We start from the raw sequence: 8586 nt of genomic DNA, 5'->3' as shown, positions 1-8586 counted from the left end.
TGAATAAGAAATCGCCATAGATAATCTGTATCGAAGATGTCTCCTATCACTATCTAGCAAGAAGATTTCTCAAGAGCTAACCATTACCTCTACATCAGAGACATGGTTCGCTAGTGAGGATGGTTCTTGATATGAGAATTCATTGCACTCCTCGTGTTCAAGATAATGCTTCTGTACAACAATGTAAGTCAATTTATAAGTTGTAGTGTATCCTGTATAGCATGAGTAACATCAAGGTTTTAACCTGTTTGCCTAACAGAATGTCATTATCGCCATGCGTGCCATGTCGATCTGGGTGAGTTTCCTTCTGCATTTTACCATTTGAGGCATTACTTAGTATAACTTACAAAGTGTAGTGATAAATGCACAAATTTACCATTATTGTATCTCTGGGTTTGATCACGGTGTTTTCTTCACCGGGTCCATTGGCCTGAACTCTCTGCAAAATGTAAAATATGTAAAGAGGTTTGAAAATGAACAAACACATGTTGAATATATTGATAATACCTTTCTTTTATTATTATGTAGTACTTCTAGATGAGATTCACCATTACGTACTGTTTGTGAATTTTCCTACAATTGAAATTAAACAAGTTTTAGTAAAATAATTATATGAATGCAAAAAAATATATATTTACCATTGTAATTTCGTTGGCCCCACGAAATCCATCATTGTTTCTTAATGCATCAATAATTTTGTCTTGCTGTTCTATGAGTTGCTTGAGCTTCGCTATTTCCTCCATGGCATCAGCCTCTCCGTCATGTGATGAACCATCTATTATAGTCACATTGATGTTCTTGAGATAACGAGGCTTTCGACCATACACTTGGTTAGGAACAGGAAGCAAACCCACGCCATGTACTTGTCCAGGCTTTTCATTCCCCAAAACTTTGTGCAAGGCATCACCTTTCCACGCAACTCTTCCGTGCTCACTTTGAGCCAACTCTGGGTGTTCAGTAATTATATTTTCCAACTCAACCTGAAATAGAAGAATAAGACATATTATACTTGTTGGATTCAGTGTTAACTTGATTGTGTAAAACCTGAATGTATATAACCTACCACAAGCTTATTTTTATCTTTGGCTTTTCTTGGTGTTCTATGAGTTGCTAAATAAACCTTTGCTCTATGTGGTTGTTTCTTTTGAGGATCCTCTTGACGCTGCAAAACCAGAAGTACATTCGTATGTAAAGAGCATGCTCTGAATATTTAGAACACATACACACACACACACACGCGTGCACACGCACTCGCGCGCGCGCGCGCACAAACACAAACTCACAAGGTCCTGGGCCCAACGAGCAAAACTCTTTGTCCGTGTTGTATGACTTGTCTTCACCATTGAACGACTTGTTTTGTTCTTCTCGCTTACTTCCTGTTATAATAAAAATGTAAGGTCAATGCAGTACTTAACAACAGAGCACATAGTCCAACTAAATGATTGAAAGCTTACCCTTCCTTCCCTAGACTTCCAAAATCTGACAAGTTCACACCATTGGTCGCTATCCACATATTGTCACGTGTGCTAAGTAACGATTATATTTTAAACACGTGATGGTGGCATTGTCAAACCTCGCGGGTTGGTGTTTCTGCGTGGTTGGTGGGAGCTCGTGCCCGTTTCCTCGAACTAGGTATTCATGCAACCAGTATATAAAGAACTAATGGAGTTGTTTACGGTAGGAACTTGTACTTATGATGCATCTCGAGGTGAGATGTTTCAACTTTATGATGTTGTGTTGTCTACTGTGAGTGAGTATCCCGGGCTAGCTCTCTTTGCAGGATATAGCGTAAATGGTGAGTTTGGTTGTTTTCCATGCCGTGATGAAACATGTTCTAAACGCTTGAAATTCCGTTTCATGGGGCATCGTCGATTTCATGGGGCATCGTCGATTTCTGCCCCCAGATCACAAATTCCGTTTTGATGCTAGATCATTTGATGGGTTTGAAGAACATAGAGGAGCACCTACTCCTTATGCATAAACTAGAGTTGAAGATCAAATAAAATCAATTTCAGATTTTGAGAAGTCCAAAACCTCGAAGTGTGTCAGTGGCCTATTCAATTTGCCCTATTGGGACTTCAATTTACTTCGTCACAATCTTGATATCATGCATATTGACAAGAACGTATGTGAGAACATATATGGAACACTTCTAGGGATAGAAGGTAAGACCAAAGATAATTTAAAGGCACGACAAGACCTAGAACATATGAACATTAAACAAGAGTTGCATCCACAAAAAAAACCAAATGATAAGTATTATCTCCCACCTGCCTCCTTTAACCTATCTAAAGAAGGGAAGCAACAATTTTGTAAAGTCCTTCATGGTGCAAGGGGTCCGAATGGGTTTTCAGGAAACATCTCAAGATGTGCAAATGTTGTTCAAGGGAGAATCTCAGGCCTTAAAAGTCACGATTGTCATATACTGATGCAACATTTCCTGCCACTTGCTATCCGAGGTCTACTCCCAGATCATGTCACGTTTGTGTTGTTTGACCTGTGTGGGTATTTTAGAGAAGTGAGTGCAAAAGTCCTATACATCAGCGAGCTTGAGAAGTTGGAGGAGCAATCATAATGACATTATGTCATATGGAGATGATATTCCCGCCAGGTTTTTTCACTATTATGGTGCATTTGGTTATGCATCTAGCAACAAAGGCAAAAGTAGGTGGCCCAGTATGCTACCCTTCGATGTGGTTTGTGGAAAGGTATGCTAGCTTCTTATATAAATATGGGGATGCATTACATATCGTTGTAGGAAAAGATTATTCAATAATTTTCTTCTTTCTTCTCTTTATGTTTATGTAGGTATCTAGGTAAGTTGAAGTCGAATGTCCGTAACAAAGCTCATCCTAAAGGATCTATCGCCGAAGCATTTTTGGTAGATGAGTGCATGACATTTTGTTCAAGATATATTATCGGTTTTGAGACCAAGCATAACTTGGCTTCGAGGAACAAAGATGACGAGGAGTTGGTTGGGAATCATGATATTGCAGATGGATCAAGATTATTTCCTAATTCTGGTAATCCACTTGGAAGGCCTAGGAATTATGTTCTGAGCGGTGTGGTTAAAGTACAGGCACATAGATATGTCTTGTTCAATTGCTCCGATGTGAACTCATACCTTAGGTAATATCTTATGCTTCTAAATTGTCTTAGTTACCCTTTCCCCTACTTTACTTCTATTTGTTAACTACTTTGCAGAGCTCATGCTGATGAGATAACTAATGGACGCAATTTAAACCTTGATGTTGTTGAGAGGATTCAAAACGATAAGTTCCACGAATGGTTCCAAGCTCATGTAAGTGCCATATTCTGCATATACTATACACACATCACTACATTTAATTTTAATCAAATTCTAAATATTCAGATAAAGAAATTGGAGAAGGGAAATGGCGTCGATAGTATTGAAAAGGATATTAGATTGTTGGCCCGGGGCCCAGTTAATGCAGCCAAAAGATATTGCGCTTTCAACTCCCGAGGCTACCATTTTAGGCCTAAACGCTTGGATAAAGAGACACAAAATAGTGGAGTCATGGTAACTGCAAAAACATCTCGTTATGATTCAACACGCGATGCTAATGCAGTTCTACAGGATGTTACGTACTATGGGAGGGTAATTGATATTGTCGAGCTAAACTACTCTGGACAGTTTTCAGTGGTGTTGTTTAGATGTGAATGGGTTAATGTGTTCTCAGAAAAAGGAATGAAAAAAGACCATTACGGTTACACACTTGTCAATTTCTCACATCAAATACACAAAGGAGAAAAGATTGAGCATGAGCCTTTTATTTTCCCTAACCAGGCGAATCAAGTGTTCTGTGTGAAAGATGAATTGAATCCAGGTTGGTTTGTGGTAATGAAGTTGCCAAAGCCTAGATATGTATATGACTTAGGTAACTTGGAATGGGAAGAGGAGATGGAAAACCAGCCATTTCATGTTTCACAGCTTGGAGAGATTTTGAAAAGAAAGAACAATGACCAACACTGGGTTAGAACAGACGTTGAGGGGACAATAGTAGATGCTACTAGTGCTTCGAGCACCGAAGAATAGTTGAGGTTAGTAGCAACAAGGTATGCACTATGTTCAGGTAATATAGTTATGCTTTCCGAATATGCTCTTGTATTTTTTGTCATAAAGATGACGTGTATATTATTTTCTTCTAGAAATATCCTTGTATGAAAGTAACAGTATGATTGTTTGAACTTCTGATCAACCCATTCATAAATTAATGAATTGTGTTAATGTTTCTAAATATGTTACCTCTAATAAAATGTATTGTTCAGTCTTGATGTTCTTAAATTATGTTTTGTGCATTCTTTATTTAATTTTGGATTGACGCTTTCATGTTAGATATGAAATTTTAGCGATAAAAGTAGCAGAAAGTGTTTTTTATTTTCTTGTTCATGTTTTTGCTGCATGCTACAGGTTTCGACTACATGCTGCATGGAGGCATGGAGGGGTGGTGGCATGTGTGCTTTGTGTTGGTACAGAACTGCTTGGTGGCTTCGTGCAGAGTAGCTAACAAACTTGCTTGACGATATACTAATGTGTGAGACTATGTGTTGGTCAAAACTTAGTGTACTCTTATATTTATGTTTGATAATTTGGTTCGCTATGACATCACGTGCTTATCTGGAACTTCATTTTGTACTTTGATCAACAACAGTTCATAATTAAGATAACGCAACTTGTTTGGAAATTTATTTTGTACTTTGGTTCATAGTTCGATATTGGTATACTCTTGTAGTGTTCAAAAATCATGTTCTGCAATCACAGGTTGCTATTTTTGTTAAAGTCTGAATCTGTCCTGAAGCAGTGTGAATGTTTTAGTTTCTCTACATATAGTTCTCTTGTTTTAGTTTCTCTACATATAGTTCTCTTGTTGATGATTTGATTAGATGGTTAAAAGTTTGCACTCTCATGTGCCAAGATAAAAGTTCAACGTGGAATGAAGTCTCATTTACTAAGTTGAAAGTTCAAAGTTCTTCCAACGACACTCAGCTTTCTCATATTTTTTTCTTGTTTTACCCATGATTGTGGATTAAGGTGGTCCAACTAATAAAAAAAGTCACAGATATAACATGTCAACGTACAATATCTTTTATCAAAAAAACTTCCTAATTACAAGACATCAACATACTTTTATGCTTTATAAGAGAATAAACGGATCAATAAAATCGTCAAAGCATATTAATATTAATTAAGTCCAGAATTACTTAAAAGAAGCTAGCACATCTTTTAATTTTAGCAAATTATGAAAGCACAAAAAATTATTTTTTTAGAATAGCCAAAAGAGTTACACGTCTTTTATATTAAGATGAGAATGTTTTTTACAAGATTAGAAACACATTATCTCTCTCTCCCTCTCTCCCTCTCTCTCAGCTAGTCTTAGAAAAAAGGGTCATATGTATGCATATACATGGAAATAATCTCATTTTAGTAGAATTACGTACATGAATTTTTTTTTTATTTAAGTCGTGCCTTCTATGGGATTTCGTATCTAGGCTACGCCAATGTTTTTATCCTAATATATTCGGTCCATAAGCAAACACATGTCCCCTAAACTTTTGTGTAGCTAACATGTGAATGACGCAAGCCCGTAACTATTAACCTAGAGGTCGTGTACTACGATGGAATCGACCTGAGAATTGATCGCATGTATGTTGCAACAAGTATTTTCATGGCAACAAAGAAAAACTCTATTCAATATTTAGTACGTTGGTAACATTTACCTAGGTAGCTCACATGTGTTACAAACTTGTAACACAACATCACATCTCATATATGTGTTACATTTTTGTAACACTCCCTCGACCGACATAAATAATGTGTTACAACATCGTAACACATTCGACGCATGAGGAATATGTGTTACAACTTTGTAACACTTCCCATAGAATGTGTTACAACTTAGTTGTGGACACAAGTGTTGTGCTACAACGCTTTTACGCAGTAACATATTTTTTATTGTGTTACTAGGATGTGTTACCAAAGCTAATTCCTGTAGTAGTGGTATCGAGTAAGTGTCTACCAGCTAACAACAATCCTGGGGCTGGTAAACATAGAGACATGTTTTCTGGAAATTATTTTCCAAAAAACACATCGCTACAGTTCCTTGAGGAAAGCTTGTATGGGATACAACCAAAAGTTTTGTCGATCCTAAGGATGCTAACAAGTATGCAAGCTCCAATGATCCTTCTATGAGCTGGAGCAATCATCTTGGAGTTTGAATGTACGCTTTGATGAGATGATCAAAGTTTTTTGGTTTATACAAAGTTTATGAGAAACTTCTATTTCCAAGGAAGTGAGTGGGAGCACCATAGAATTTGTGATAAGTGTATGTGGTTGACATATTGTTGATCGGAAATGTTGTAGGATTTCTGTAAAGCATATAGGGTTGTTTGAATGGTGTTTTCAAAGGAAAACCTGGATTAAGCTACTTGAACACTAAGCATCGAGACCTATAGAGATAGATCAAAGCACTTGGTAAAACTTTCAATGAATACATACCGTGACAAGATTTTGAAGGATTTAAAAATATATCAGTCAAAGAAGGAGTTCTTGGCTATGTTGTAAGTTGTGAATTCGAGTAACACTCAAATATTGACAAGAGCAGAAGAAAGAGAAAGGACGATGGTCACCCCATATGCCATAGACGTAGGCTCTATAGTATGCTATGTTGTGTACCGCACCTGAGGTGTGCCTTGCCATGAATCTGTCAAGGGGTACAAGAGTGATCCATGAATGGATTACTCGACAATGGTAAAAATTATCCTTAGTAACTTGAGGACTAAGGAAATGTTTCTTGATAATGGAGGTGATAAAAAAATTCGTTGTAAAGGGTTACGTTGATGCAATCTTTGACACCAGTCTGGATGACTGTGAGTAGCAAACCATATTCGTATAATGGATGGGTCATTTGGAATAGTTCCAAATGGAGCGTGGTAGCAACACCTACAGGTTGACATAGAGATTTGTAAATCACACACGTATCTAAAAGGTTCATACCCGTCGAATAAACCTCTCTCACAAGCAAAACATGATAAACCCCAGAACTTATTGGGTGTGAATCACATAGTGATGTGAACTAGATTATTGACTCTAATGCAAGTGGGAGACTGTTGGAAATATGCCCTAGAGGCAATAATAAATAAGTTATTATTATATTTCCTTGTTCAAGATAATCGTTTTTTATCCATGCTATAATTGTAATGGTTGGAAAGTCAAATACATGTGTGGGTACGTAGACAACACACTGTCCCTAGTGAGCCTCTATGGACTAGCCCGTTGATCAAAGATGGTCAAGGTTTCCTGACCATAGACATGAGTTGTCATTTGATAATGGGTTCACATCATTAGGAGAATGATGTGATGGACAATACCCAAACTATGAACATAGCATGTGATCGTGTCAGTTTATTGCTACTGTTTTCTACATGTCAAGTATCTCTTTCTATGACCATGAGATCATGCAACTCCCGGGCACCGAAGGAATGCCTTGTGTGTATCAAACATCACAACGTAACTGGGTGACTATAAAGGTGATCTACAGGTATCTCCGAAGGTGTCTGTTGGGTTGGCGTGAGTCAGAAATGGCATTTGTCATTCTGTACGACGGAGAGATATCTCAAGGGCCCACTCGATAATACAACATCACAATGAGCTTGCAAGCAATGTGACTAAAGAGTTGGTCATGGGATCTTGTATTACGGAATGAGTAAAGAGACTTGCTGGTAATGAGATTGAACTAGGTATGGAGATACCGACGATCAGATCTTGGGCAAGTAACATACTAATGGACAAAGGGAACAACATACGGGATTAACTGAATCCTAGACATATAGGTTCAAGCGATGAAGATCTTCGTAGAACATGTAGGGGCCAATATGGGTATCCAAGTCCTCCTATTGGTTATTGACCGGAGAGTGTCTCGGGTCATGTCTGCATAGTTCTCGAACCCACAAGGTCTGCACACTGAAGGTTCGGTGACATTTCGGTATAGTCGAGTTATGTATGTTGGTGACCTAAGGTTGTTCGGAGACCCAGATGAGATCCTAGATGTCACAAGGAATTCCAGAATGGTCCCGAGACGAAGATTGATATATAGGAAAGAGGTATATGAGTTCCGGAAAGGTTTCGGGCACTATCGGTAAACTACCGGAAGTGACGAATGGGTTCCGGGGGTTCACCGGGAGGGGCAACCCACTCCAGGGGGCCACATAGGCCCAAGAAGTGGTGCACCATCCCCTATGGGCCTATGCGCCGAAGTTTGAGGAGGGGAGGGAGTCCTAATTGGAGGAGGACTCCTCCCTAGCACCTCCAAGTTCCAATCGGAGGAGGACTCCTCCTCTTGGGTGCCACCCCTTCCCTCCCTCCTATATATAGTGGAGAGGAGAGAGGCAGCTGCACCCGAAAAGGTTATGGCACGCAGCCGTACCCAATTAGGTCGTGGCACGCAGCCGCACTGTAATGCCCAGGATGCGATCCTATCCTTATTTTGGCACGAGGGCCTCGATAGGGATAGAAGCTCATCTCGTCGTTTTGCAAGAATGGATAACGTTACAAGTACATGTACTGAA

The 8586-nt window shown here is 38.8% G+C and overlaps 1 long non-coding RNA gene across 2 annotated transcripts; it reads left to right on the top strand.

Annotated features, from left to right (window-relative positions):
- Window positions 1–3053: 3053 nt before the first annotated feature.
- LOC123440063 lies at window positions 3054–4706 on the top strand. Of its 2 annotated transcripts, none has more exons than XR_006630268.1 (3): window positions 3054–3129; window positions 3205–3301; window positions 4433–4706. It is a non-coding gene; the product is annotated as an uncharacterized LOC123440063 (long non-coding RNA). The 2 variants fall into 2 exon arrangements; XR_006630269.1 differs by lacking the exon at window positions 4433–4706 and adding an exon at window positions 3374–3404.
- The last annotated feature ends 3880 nt before the right edge of the window (window positions 4707–8586 follow it).

This window comes from Hordeum vulgare, chromosome 3H, assembly GCF_904849725.1.
Source record: "Hordeum vulgare subsp. vulgare chromosome 3H, MorexV3_pseudomolecules_assembly, whole genome shotgun sequence".
NCBI lineage: Eukaryota > Viridiplantae > Streptophyta > Magnoliopsida > Poales > Poaceae > Hordeum > Hordeum vulgare.
The sequence above is the reverse complement of the archived record's forward strand: the minus strand, read 5'-3'. Positions and strand labels throughout refer to the sequence as shown.